The sequence below is a fragment of the Cyprinus carpio genome, chromosome B2, assembly GCF_018340385.1.
Source record: "Cyprinus carpio isolate SPL01 chromosome B2, ASM1834038v1, whole genome shotgun sequence".
NCBI lineage: Eukaryota > Metazoa > Chordata > Actinopteri > Cypriniformes > Cyprinidae > Cyprinus > Cyprinus carpio.
Window position 1 is genome coordinate 3,569,739 of NC_056598.1, and position 12,385 is coordinate 3,582,123.

Genomic DNA, 12,385 nt, shown 5'->3' on the forward strand with positions numbered 1-12,385 from the left:
TCTAAGGTGGTCCAGGCGTGTCTCCTCACTGCATTTCACATCACACCAGTGTCTCTTTTGATACGATCAAATCCCCATAGACAGGCTTTTCTCCTTGATGGGCATAATTTCTTTAATTATATTTAATCCTGCATTTGTGGCATTGATTGTGAAGTATGAATCACTTTTGACACTTTAGAACGCTGTAATGCGGTTGTCAGCATTTCACCCGTGTCACAAAGAGCCTCCTGTTGTTTTTATCAGAATCAAAAGACGAGTAAATAAACGAGGACGCATGAAAATACTCCTTGATAATGGAACGATTCATTTTTATGTTAACGTAGTGTCTTGTCTGTGCGCCAACACCTGTAGCGCCTTCCAACTTGAAGACCTTTGGCATTCCCGCTCTCGTGCTGTTGCAGAGCACACCTGTCCTCCTCAGGGCTAAATAAAATACCTCAGTACCTGGCAGGCGGCAACAACCACTCATTGCCTTCTGACATGGCAGTGTGGTAACGTCTCTGGAGACTTGTCATTTTGCTTTATTAAGACTCACTGACAGGCTGTTTGACACTGTGTGTGGGGTCAAAGGTGTCAGGCCACTGCGAGCGAGAGGTGGGTTACACTGATTACCGCACAAATTACAGCCGAGCAGCTGAGCTTCATAATTACAAGGGATGTTTCCACCATGAAAGGCCACTTGAGAGACTTTATCTATATGTGTGTACGTGTTTGATCTGTGGGGTGGAATGTTATTCAAGGCTGTGTTTGAAAGTCTTCTACAAGCACATCTGTACAAAATGCACCGTCCGGGATGTTCGAGTGCAGTAAAATCGTTTGGAGCGTCACAGGAATTTTTATGCATGCCGTAACTTATTTAAAAATTATGTCTTTGCGCACAGTAACCCAGTGTTAATCCTCAGTATTTATCTTGTCCTTCTCTCATACGCAGGTTGGTCTTTGGGTTTTCTCATAGCTGATGTTATAAAAGATCCTGACAAAATCAGGCAGTGACAACAATGATGTATTTAAAAGTGTATTAGAGAAATCACAGGGAAGGAGGTGGGTCTTGACTCAGTGTTGCCAGATCTTGCTATAAAAACGGAAAATAATAACGAGTCAATAATAAACTTAAATCCAAATGTGTTATCTTGGAAATAAGCCACATACAAAAATATTGCATCCTGTACTAACTCCATAAATATGAAGAACACAATTCAAAAACCACGACAACTGACTAGACGGGCAAAACAAAACATACTGAAAACAGTGACATGGTGAGGCAACAACATTCTGCTAACTTTATTTTCACCCCAAATAAAATGTTATTTGAAAATTTATTTTTAATATTCTCAGAACAAGTAAAAACAACATCATGAGGACATTCAGAAAACGCTTGTGAAAGTTGTGGGAATGTTCTCTGTTAGCTGGGCAGTCGCCCGACAACACTTTCAAAACTGCTTCTCCAAGAATCCAGATCCACAGTTGGATGTACTTTGATCTGTGCTCTTCTTATCTGTGGAATTAAACTAATTTGACCACTGTTATTTCCACACAAAATTATATTGACTGAGTTAAACTCTTTTGACTTAGTTATTACATTCCAGCTATAACACCTCCACCAGAGAAGCTTTGACTCTGAGCACTCAAAACCTTGTCATTCTTCTAATCCGTTTACTCAGTGACACAATAGAATATAGAATGTCAAATTTAGATCATTACAAACTGCACAACCATGTTCTATAAAGACTCGAAGTATTGTGAGGTCCAAAATCCTGGTTAAGACTCTCCATTTTTTAAGCTAAAATGGATAACACCAAGAATCTTTTATCCTTTTATCCTGTTCAGATCCCTTAATCCTGTGGCCATTTTAGTTTTCTGCTGTTATTTCAGTTCAGTGCAAACAGCACTTGCTCAGTTGTCCAGCTCTGGAATGCATCTGTACCGTAGAATTAGAAGCAGGGACACTCAAGAAAGAAGAACTGCTCAATGGTGCCAAGAACAAAATTAGATCTCTTTGAGTATTTTAATGAGATGAACTTAAGTATTCACATTTGAATAAACCTCTAAAAATGGGTAAAATGGTAAAAAAGAAAAGAAAAGTTGTGGTTTCACTGAGAATTGCAGTTGTTAACCTAAGTTTTCTGTCTTTTATTTTACATTTTTTGTTAGATTTTCACCAGTGAAAACTACTTTTGTGGATGTAACCTAATGCTGTCAGATTAATACAGACAATCTGAATATCACCAATTAATCTAGATTTTATCGCATGTAACACATTTTTAGGTTACCTGACACATATCTTTACAGTGTTATACAACTTGTTTGAACAGCACAATTTTTTATTTTATTTTTTATTTAGTATCGCATCTATAAACATATGCTGCAAGTTGTAGGTACTGTTCAATTTCAGAAATCCATTTAATTTAATATTTCCCCCCTCAGTCCATTCTAAATCCTTAATTAACCCCTAATTTGAACCTCCCAATAAACAAATGATTTACTCTCTATTTACCCTGTGTTCAATGGCATTCTTAGTGTTGAGCGGTCAGACCGGGGGGCTGGGCAAGCCGGCACCAATAAAAACAGCACTAAAATGCAATTACAGTGCCTGAAGAATGGCCAAGCTTAGCAATTTGCCTGGGTTAAAGCAAGGAGATTGCAAGTCTGAGGCCACTTGGAATTCTGTGCCTGCCTTGTGTGGGAAAAACAGTGGGATGGCGAAAAACGTCCTTTGTGAAGTAATTACTGGAACTAGTCGTGAACAGCAGCAGAGGGCTTCACTAATGATAACCCCTCTCCTCTACCCCCTCTAGTCACCTTGTCATTGATATACTTACGCTGATATAAGCACACTTCACTGCAGGGTGGGTTCACACAATGGATCTGTGCTAAAAAAGTGAATGAGTTTTCTTCCCATCACTATCATCTACATGTAAACCAGTCCAAATCCATCAAATTTGACCCTCATAATGCATCATCCACAAATAGACAGAATGCTAATTAATGAAAAATGTTTAACATCTAAAAATAAAAAAAACTTATCTGTATACCATAACAGACAATTGTATGCAAATTAAAAGGAGTAAAATATCTTCACATAACTTTTAAGATAAATGTTAATATATTTTCCATATACCAAATGTTTTATTGTGCTGAAGCCTAAAAGACCAGTTTAGGTTTCAGCACAAATCTGTAATAAATTTGGTATATGGAAAATGTATTAACATTTATCTTAAAAGTTATGTGAAGATATTTTGATGTATATATTGTGACTATCTTTGGGTAGTGGATTACATTTTTGGAGGCAGTTTTTTTGGCAGGTGGGACAACTCATCAATAACTAATCAACATTTGCATCCTTTGCAACTGCAATTAAATTGTGTGAGTTAGCTCAGTCAGTATTTCACTGCAGTTAATATGCTTGTATAGAACAAAACCAAAATCTAAAGATCTGCTAACTTATGACTTGAGTTCAATTTAAATTCTGCTGTAAGTAGTTCTAATTATTCAAAGTAATTATTGTGTAATTATTCAGCTAAATTATTCTGTTAAAGTCAGTTCAGTGTTGGTTCAGTTCAGTTTAATGAAAGTGTAATGTTTATCTATTTTCAAGCAGTTCTACGGAGGGCAGCAATGTCATTATTCAGCTTGAGTCATCAAGTTACTAGTCATCCAGTTTTTCATATCAACTATGCATTCAGTTAGTTTTGTGAATTTGTATGTTTGGTTGGGTTGCAAAGAAATATTGAGCTGAGAATTGTCAGTGTAGAAGTAAAAACTAACTCCATGTTTCTTGATGTCTTCCAAGGCATATACACAGTGAAGAGCAAATAGTCCTAGTACTGAGCCCTGTGGTACTCCAATGAGACACCTCTTCATTTACTGATACAGAGTAACACCTCTTTCAGCAGCTACCTTAAATTTCCCAGAAGGTTTCCCATGCATGTATTGAACAAGCTGAACCCTGCTTAGCTTCACCAGATAACCAGTCAAGAGCTATGGGTTGCCAGCTGCAGATTATTGTAATGGAGCTTTTCAAATCTATACATATCCATGGATATGTGATCATCACAAAGAAAACTTACAAAATTTAAAGGTGCTGTATGTAAGTTTTTGACTATACTAAAGCATAAAAATACCATAATATGTTTGCAGATATTTAAAGGGGTCATATGACGTTGCTAAAAAGAATTTTTTTGTGTGTTTTTGTTGTAATGCAATGTGTTTATGTGGTTTAAGGTAAAAAAAAACCACATTATTTTCCAAATAATGTACATTATTGTTTCTCCTCAATGGCCCGCCTTTCTGAAATGCGTCGATTTTTACAAAGCTCATGGTTCTGAGAAGCGAGGTGTGCTCTGATTGGCCAGCTGTCCAGTGCGTTGTGATTGGCCAAATGCCTCAAGCATGTGACGGAAATGTTACGCCACTAAACATATTACTGTGATGCCGTCTCCCAGCAGGACGAGACTCAGTCCAGCTGCTCTGCTCATGTACATCCCATCATCGGTTCTCTTTTAGCAGTTCAGTCAGTGTACTGTTAGGAGTAACTGAATTTATTTCACGTCAGAGGGAGTGTCAGGCATGTTTATAAACCAAATAACCTAAGCAATTTGTGGATTAGTGCGTACTGGAGACGCAAACCGTTTCTAACGATTCAGTTCCATTTGAACTGGTGAACTGATTTGACTGGTTTACTAAGAAGATCTGGGTAAACAGAACGATTCGTCCATGATCCGGACATCACTAGACGAGACAAAACCAGTAAAACCCATTACAAAAACAAGGCATTTGTTGCATCCAGTGGGGACATAATTACTGATTATAATGACTTATACAGTTTTTTTACTTGTTGTATTGTGTATCGTGCTGTGTAAACATAAAACCATGTCTGCATTTGTGATCGGAGAAACAACAAACAACAAGCCTACTCTACAGCTCAAAACTTGCTATTTAAATCATCATTGGCAACTTTCTTTAAATATAAAAAACGTACTTACAGGCTGTGTGTCAGAAGTGCCAGACTGTCCTTGCAAAGTTTGAACTGCCTCACTTTATAGAAACAGCCTTTGTGCCACAGACACATTGTAGGCTAGTCTGCAAGTTCGGGAAATAGTCCTCATCCTCCATAAAATGCGCAGCACACATCTGAATATTTGGATTGAACTTTTCTGGAACAGTGTTGTAAATACAACTTAACCACTGATTTCTAGTTGTGTCCTCTTTTGGAAGGCAAATCAAAGTAGTTTCGCTTTCACAACGAAACACACAGCTTCTCCACAACATGGCGCAGGTGGCAACAGAGAGAATCAAAGTTACACCTTCTTTCTTTGTGTGTACATTTGGGTGCCGTTATGCAAATCTTTCCACATCGTGATGTAGACGTGGGGGCATGTTTAAACGAGGCGTTTTAGGGGGGAGTGGTTGACTCTTAACTTTTATAAAGAATATCTCTTTGGATTTGAGACTTTAGTCATTGCAACTTTATGGATCTTCTTTATGCACCAAAAGCTTGTAACACTCCAAAGAGAAAGGAAAAATTGAAATCACATCATATGACCCCTTTAAGAAACATGCTAAGTTAACATACTGGTTTATCTGAAAAACAATGCTACAGTCAGTTATTCTCTTTTGAAAATGTGCGTTCTGGGCCGGAATGTTGTTCTCTCTTTTGGTATGTGAAACACGCCCACTGCCAGTTTACCCAATATTATTTGGGCACCCCGAGTTGCCAGTTGGCGGAAAACACAGCGTATTTCATTAAATTCATCGTCATGTGCGCTCGTTTCTGTTTGTGTTGTCAATCTGGCAACCTGTGTGTGCGTCAGGTCTGAGGAGGAGCCGGGTGAAAAAAAACCCTCTCCAATATTTTGAAATTGGACTGCAATACCTAGTTCAACCACTCGGTGTCAATCCTACACACAGCACCTTTAAGTTCATGTAAATTTAAAGAGACAAAAGTCAAAACAAAACATTCAAACAATTCTGGTTGTTTAAAAATTATGGAAAGTTCTAAATGCTCATCAAGGTTAAACTAATTTAAACTAATTTGTTTTATTAAACAATTTTTAAATATTTAATTTCCCCCTACTTCATACAAATAACTACTTTGAGCATTAGAGTTTAAAGTGTGGTTGTGCCAAGAATTGAGCTGGAGCTGACTGTAATGATAGTTTCATAAAAACACACAATTTTCATACACACTATGCGTAGTGGCCACAACAAGAATTACAACAACAACAGACACCAAAAAAACATACAGAGCCCTTTAATGATACATTCAGAGGTTTTAAGCTCAGGTTTCTTTTGGATGAATCCAAACGGAGCAGGCAGTCAAAACATGACATTACAAGAACAACTGTGTGTCCCAACATACTATTACATACTGTTCATAGTCATTTATCTAGCACTTCAGAAAAGCTACCTGAAACCTTCCATAACACCAGCATACTAAAACCCAAAATATCACATCTTAGTAAAAAAAAAAAAAAAAACCTTCATTATTGCAATTAATCCATGCACTAGATCTGAAAAGCATGACTTAAGGTCCATTGTTTTGAATAATAATAAAAATAAATGTTACATTTTTCATGTCAAATTTATTTGTATAGCACTTTTCACAATACACATTGTTTCAAAGTAGCTTTGCAGAAAATAATCATATGAATGTTGATAATATCTTCATGCCTTTTAGTTGCATTTAGCAGATTAGAGCTGGGTGATAACATGGTTTGCGCTTTGTGATGATACAAGCAATCAAATAGTAGAGAATTTTGGAATGTGAGTATACTGTGTATGCAGATGAAGTTGGATGTATTTTTTCTGTTTTATTGATCTTAATTTGCACCTGTTTATACCTGGTGTTAAAATGCTTTTTGGACAAGTGGATCATAAGTAGATGAGGGAGACACATTCCCACTTATACCTGCTGGTTTAATAATTTTTTTTTTTTTTTTTTTTTTTTTTTAGGAGAGGGTCTATGTGCAGGTGTATGTATGATCCTTTTCTGATCCCTTACTCTAATATTGATTAGTAAGCTCACACAATGTAGTTATGAATGTGAAAGGTGCCAATGGAAATTAATACAGAGAACAGCAGGTTTGGTTTCTGCTCCGCCACCCATACATCAATATTACTGAAAGAATCCATTCAGAACCAAGGAACCTAGTTAGATGCAACAACAAGCAGACATAAAATATTTCTTACTGTTTCTGTTACTTATCAGTTTGTTTTTGTGGTAAGGATATGATGGAGAAGTTACTTGCCAGGTGCTAAACTTTACTCCTTTTTATTGTACCGCATTACTGTCCTCTCACATATCACCACCACCTACTCCTCCACATTTTGTTGCAATTTCAGTGTCTAACTGAAAATCTCTTACCCTTTTACCAGCAAAGTAATTTAGCTGCAAATAGCTCAGACATCAAAAGACTTGTCAGGTGTGAAACGAGAACTGTTTGAGCAGAGGTGTGACTTTTGTGTAGCTCCACCTAACTTTACTTCTAAACATCCACTCAAGAAGGCATTTATCCATCAACTTGTGTTGGACCTTAGATGCATTCAGATGCATTGATATGCTGTTGTAAAAGTCTGCTGAACTTCAAGTCATTTAAACAAGAGTGAGTGAAGTGTAGGAACATAAAGACAGTAGAGCTGGAGGACACTGATTGCAATTATGTCCATTGTCTTCTGTTTATATGGTTACTGGGAGGTACTGCTTTGACTGTGTCAAAGTTCTCACACTCGTTGAGTAAAGTCTCCCGCAGTGGAGCTGACAAGTCCTCTTCAGGCAATTACCTGCTAACTAGGTTGCTCTCACCTTGGTGACAAGCTTGTTAGGTGTTTTTCTGCTCTGTGAAAGCAGACAATTTCCTTCAGCCTGAGGGTGAGGTGCTTGGCTACTGTAGATCTGGGCTAATTTGTGAATCAGATTCTGGCTCTGGTGCCTCTCTGTCTGATGTTAGATGGGATCTAGGGCTGAAAACACATACATCTTCTTAAGAAAGTAGTCAAGAAATTTCATATATATATATATATATATATATATATATATATATATATATATATATATATATATATATATATATATATTTTATCTTGCTAAATGTTTTTCCTAGTTTATTTCTGTTGGATATGGAAAGTGTTACATACATCACACATGTTAAAAAATACTGAATTTTGGACGTATTGTAAATTAAATTTTTGTTACTGTATTGCATTTGTGTTCATGTATATTTGGGTAGGTATACATTGCCGTAAGTTATATAATGTAAAAGGTATAAGCATACTGATGGAATATTCATAGTAGGGTTTTGTGTTTATCACATCAGTGTGTTTTTGGTTGGAGACAGATCTATTCATACAACACCTGTTTAAATCATTTTGGTGCAAAAAAAGGTTTTGAAAGGATTTTGTGGTTTTGTGTTTAGAGTTTTGGGACAATTAGTCAAAGATTCAGCAAGCAATGTGTTAACAGTTAGGAAAAAACTGTAATGTAATTGTTGCTATTTGAACAGTCAGTATTTAAACAGTGTAACTATTTTTGAAATGACTATGTATTTTTAAAAACGACCTCTACCTATTATTATAAGAAAGTGCAGTGTGTTTACTGTACACTGTATATACATTTTCTGCATGCTTTAAATTCCATGGATTTGCTACCTTGTTACCTGTGCTATTGAATTACCAAAATGTTTGCATTTTTATGTCCATTTTTCCCCATTACAAATGGATTATTCCATAATATTGTGAGAGAAATAACACAATTTCAATCCTTTCTACAGCATGGCAAGAAAACAAGTAAATAATTTTAATCTGAACTGTGCACATGTACACAAACGTTTACACCCATTGTGGACACATAGCTAACATCACTAAATTAATCACTAAATTAAGAACTTTTATTTATTTTTTATTTTTATTTTTTTTTAATAAATAATATGCCATTCACATTATATACTGTGCAGTATGCAATAGTCAATATACTAGCATTTTAGCCATATAGATATCAATCATTTCATGTTGCCATTGCCATGTGACCTACAATGTCACTTATGTTGTTTCCTCCTCACAGGATAGTAAAGCGTTAATTGGATGCACACTTTAGAATCTCAAAATGAATTCAGACATACTCATTTCACACACTGTTTTTTTGACTACTACATAGTCAGGAAGTGGGCATATTCAGACAAGGGTAGGTCTTGGATTTATAAATATTAGAACTTACTTTTTTATAATATAAATATATACTCTCTTTCAGGTAAGGAGGTTTTTTGACAACCAATAATATGATGGCAACCGCTAGCGCTTGAAAAAGTATTACCCTGTATCAGCTCATGAGGGGGCCGTGCATGTCAATATTTTTTGGATGGTGGAGTTAGGCGATACTAAGACCTAGCTTCTGGCAGGGACATTGTGAGAGGAAGAATGAGTTATCAGGGGTCCTCTATTAGCCCCTAGTATTGGTGGGCTCTATTCACGTTGGCCTATAATCTGCTTCAGGGGCTGATCATTGATGCAGTCCTGTCACCACAGAGAATTTTGCCCTTATTGTCCCCCAGAGAACTAAGCTGGCTCCTGAGCTCTCTCAAAAGAATCAAGTTATTATCAAGGGATTTTTTCCCCTTCTTTCTCTCACACTAAAATCAAGAAAGAATGATGCTATTGTGTCCTGTGTGTTCCCAGCTCCTAATTGTGGACAAGACTGACAACTATCCCAAGTTTTAATCTGGTCTATTTTTTGGATGGTTTGCTCTTCAGTGAGTCAGTGGGGGGCGGATTCCATATAGACTGATGCTAGAATGTCCTCTAAGCTCTTTAAAGGCCTGTACATAGTTTTAGCTATTTCAGATTCAGCTAATTCTATTGATCTGTTTCATACTTTTTCCTTATCTTAACATGGACAGAATGGCACTTGCATCTGTCAGGTATGCTATAATGAGAGTATAAGAGCAGAGGATTACAGAACTGAAATGTATTGCATTTGCAGAGAAAACAATGAAATTCCGGTTGATTGCCATGTTCCTAACCAGCTCAAGACAGTAGGGCAGAGGATGAATGGGTAGTCAGGCAAAGGTCAGCACTGAGAGATCAATCCAATTCAGCAAAAGTACAAGGGGTGATGCAGAGACAAAGTCAAAGTCAGGCAGACTTTGGTACCATAGACCAACCCATGGTAGCATGAGGGTAGATCACAGAAGAAGATCATCAGGACAAAGAGCAAGTTCAGACCACTATGAACAGGCCGATAAATGGGATCAATCCAGTGAAGTGGACAGAGATACAGCATGAGAACAGACCATACAAACAGGAAATGAGACTGACAGGATGGGCAGCAGCAAAGGTGTGGTTCACAAACACTCTGGCACTGAAGTGATTTAGAGAGCAAGCAGATAAAAAGCCAGTGATCAGCTTAAAATGGAAGACAGTTGAGAGCACAGGCACTCCATGGAAAGAGGAAAACAAAGAAAAGCAGAGTAAAGGGGCTCCACCTGGCACACCATAGGGCAGAGCAGACTGCTGGCAGTGGAAGTCCTCAATGAGCACATGGTCCAGATCTCTCTTTTGGACCGGATCCCTCCTAGTCCACCATATACTGCAATCCCCATCCACGCCATCTGGAATCAAAAAGTCCTCCTACTGATCAATGGTGTTAAGCCCTCTATCACTGGGGCAGGGGGAAAGATGGTCAAAGCTGCACTGCCCCATACTGATCACACTGCCCAAGTAGGAACTCAAAATGGCAGGTCCTTGGTGGAGATCCACACCATTTGCCCACAGATGTAATAGGGCACCACAATCTGATGTCAGTCAGTGTTTTTTTTTTCCATGAATTCCCCTTCCCTTATCACCTTCTCTCTGGCCCTTCTTCAGCAGCATTGGATGAACACCTGGATCAAAGGAACAGCAACTTTTGTACCCTGGGAAGGAAACAGGGAGTTGAAAGCCAAGACAGCACAACATGGACAACCTAGTCTATTACACCAGCAGGGAGTTATTAGCCGTGTTTCCACTGTCGGGCCAAAAGCGGGCGTGTTAGTGCCTGCGAGGGCCAGTTGCGTTTCCATGGCTTGATTGTGCCTCATCAAGGCTTCCTTGTGGCCAGTGGCTGGGTTTTTTGTTATCTTGCTAGTTCCAGTTATTTATTTCTGATTAGATTTCTGATAAATCTTAAATTTGGTGGTGAAATGATGGAGTTGTGTGACGTTGTTCCAAAGAGGCGTGTAAAGGGCCGGTTTTAGTGAAGTGCTTCTGGCCCGATGGTGGAAACACAGTGTGATTTTGGGCTCGGTGCTACAGGTCTGAGGCTATTAACCCCGTCCGGCCCGTTGAAAGCACTGCCTCGCTCTGGCCCGACAGTGGAAAAGAAGCTACTGGCCTATTCCCACACACCAACTGCTGACTCCAAGAAGATGGGTGGGAGACCATATATCATTTGAGATCATGGTTTGCATGGTTGGTCTGTGGTTTGAACACTGATGAAATACTAGCAGTTGTGCCAATCTGCAAACAGAACCCCCTCCAAATATGAGAGAGAAACTGGGGTTCCTTGTCAGAAACCACATTCTCTGGAAAACCATGAATCCAGAAGATGTGGTCTACAACCACCCATGCCATCTTCCTGGCAAACAGGAATTTGGGAACAGGAATAAAGTGGACCAATTTGGAGAGATTGCTGGTATTGCTGGTGGTTAGATGGAGGCTGTTGACATAAACTGAGCATGCGTCCACAAACTTAAAGACATCATCTGCCATGGCAATACACCAAAAATGGCCAGAGACCTCTTCACTCCCAGATTGCAGAGGAATTTGGAGGAATGTGAGAAAGAAAGAAAGAAAGTTTTGGAGATACTTGAAGACCATAGAGTGGACCTACCCAGGAACGAAAAACTGACCTGCTGGACAATTACCAAACAAAGTAGAGTGGCCCTGTCCACCGCAGTAAAGATTCAGAACAACCATTTGACCAACTTTTGCTGTTTCTCCTCCAAGGAGAGCTGCAATCTGCCCACTTGCATGGGCTCAGGATAAGGTGGTCCATCTATCACTAGGGGAACAGAGGGAATTTCCTGTGGTTCTGCCTGTGACTTACCCAGGCTTGCCAGTGAAGGTCAGATTGATGGTCCAGGAGACTGAATCCCCATGAGTTGGCCAGACCCTCCAGGAAGCACTGCATTGCAAATGAAGAACGCAAACTTCTCTCTAAAGACAATTTAACAAACAACAGGCATAAAATAAGAAATTTGTATTGCATTATACTGTATGTGTGCTCAACTTTCACATGTTAGTCCAGATCACTTTCACAATAGACTGACACACATTAAATTAAATTAATACTCCCTTACAAAAAATGTGCTCTTAGTATATTTGTGTGCTATTAGTATACTTTTTAAAACTAAAATTA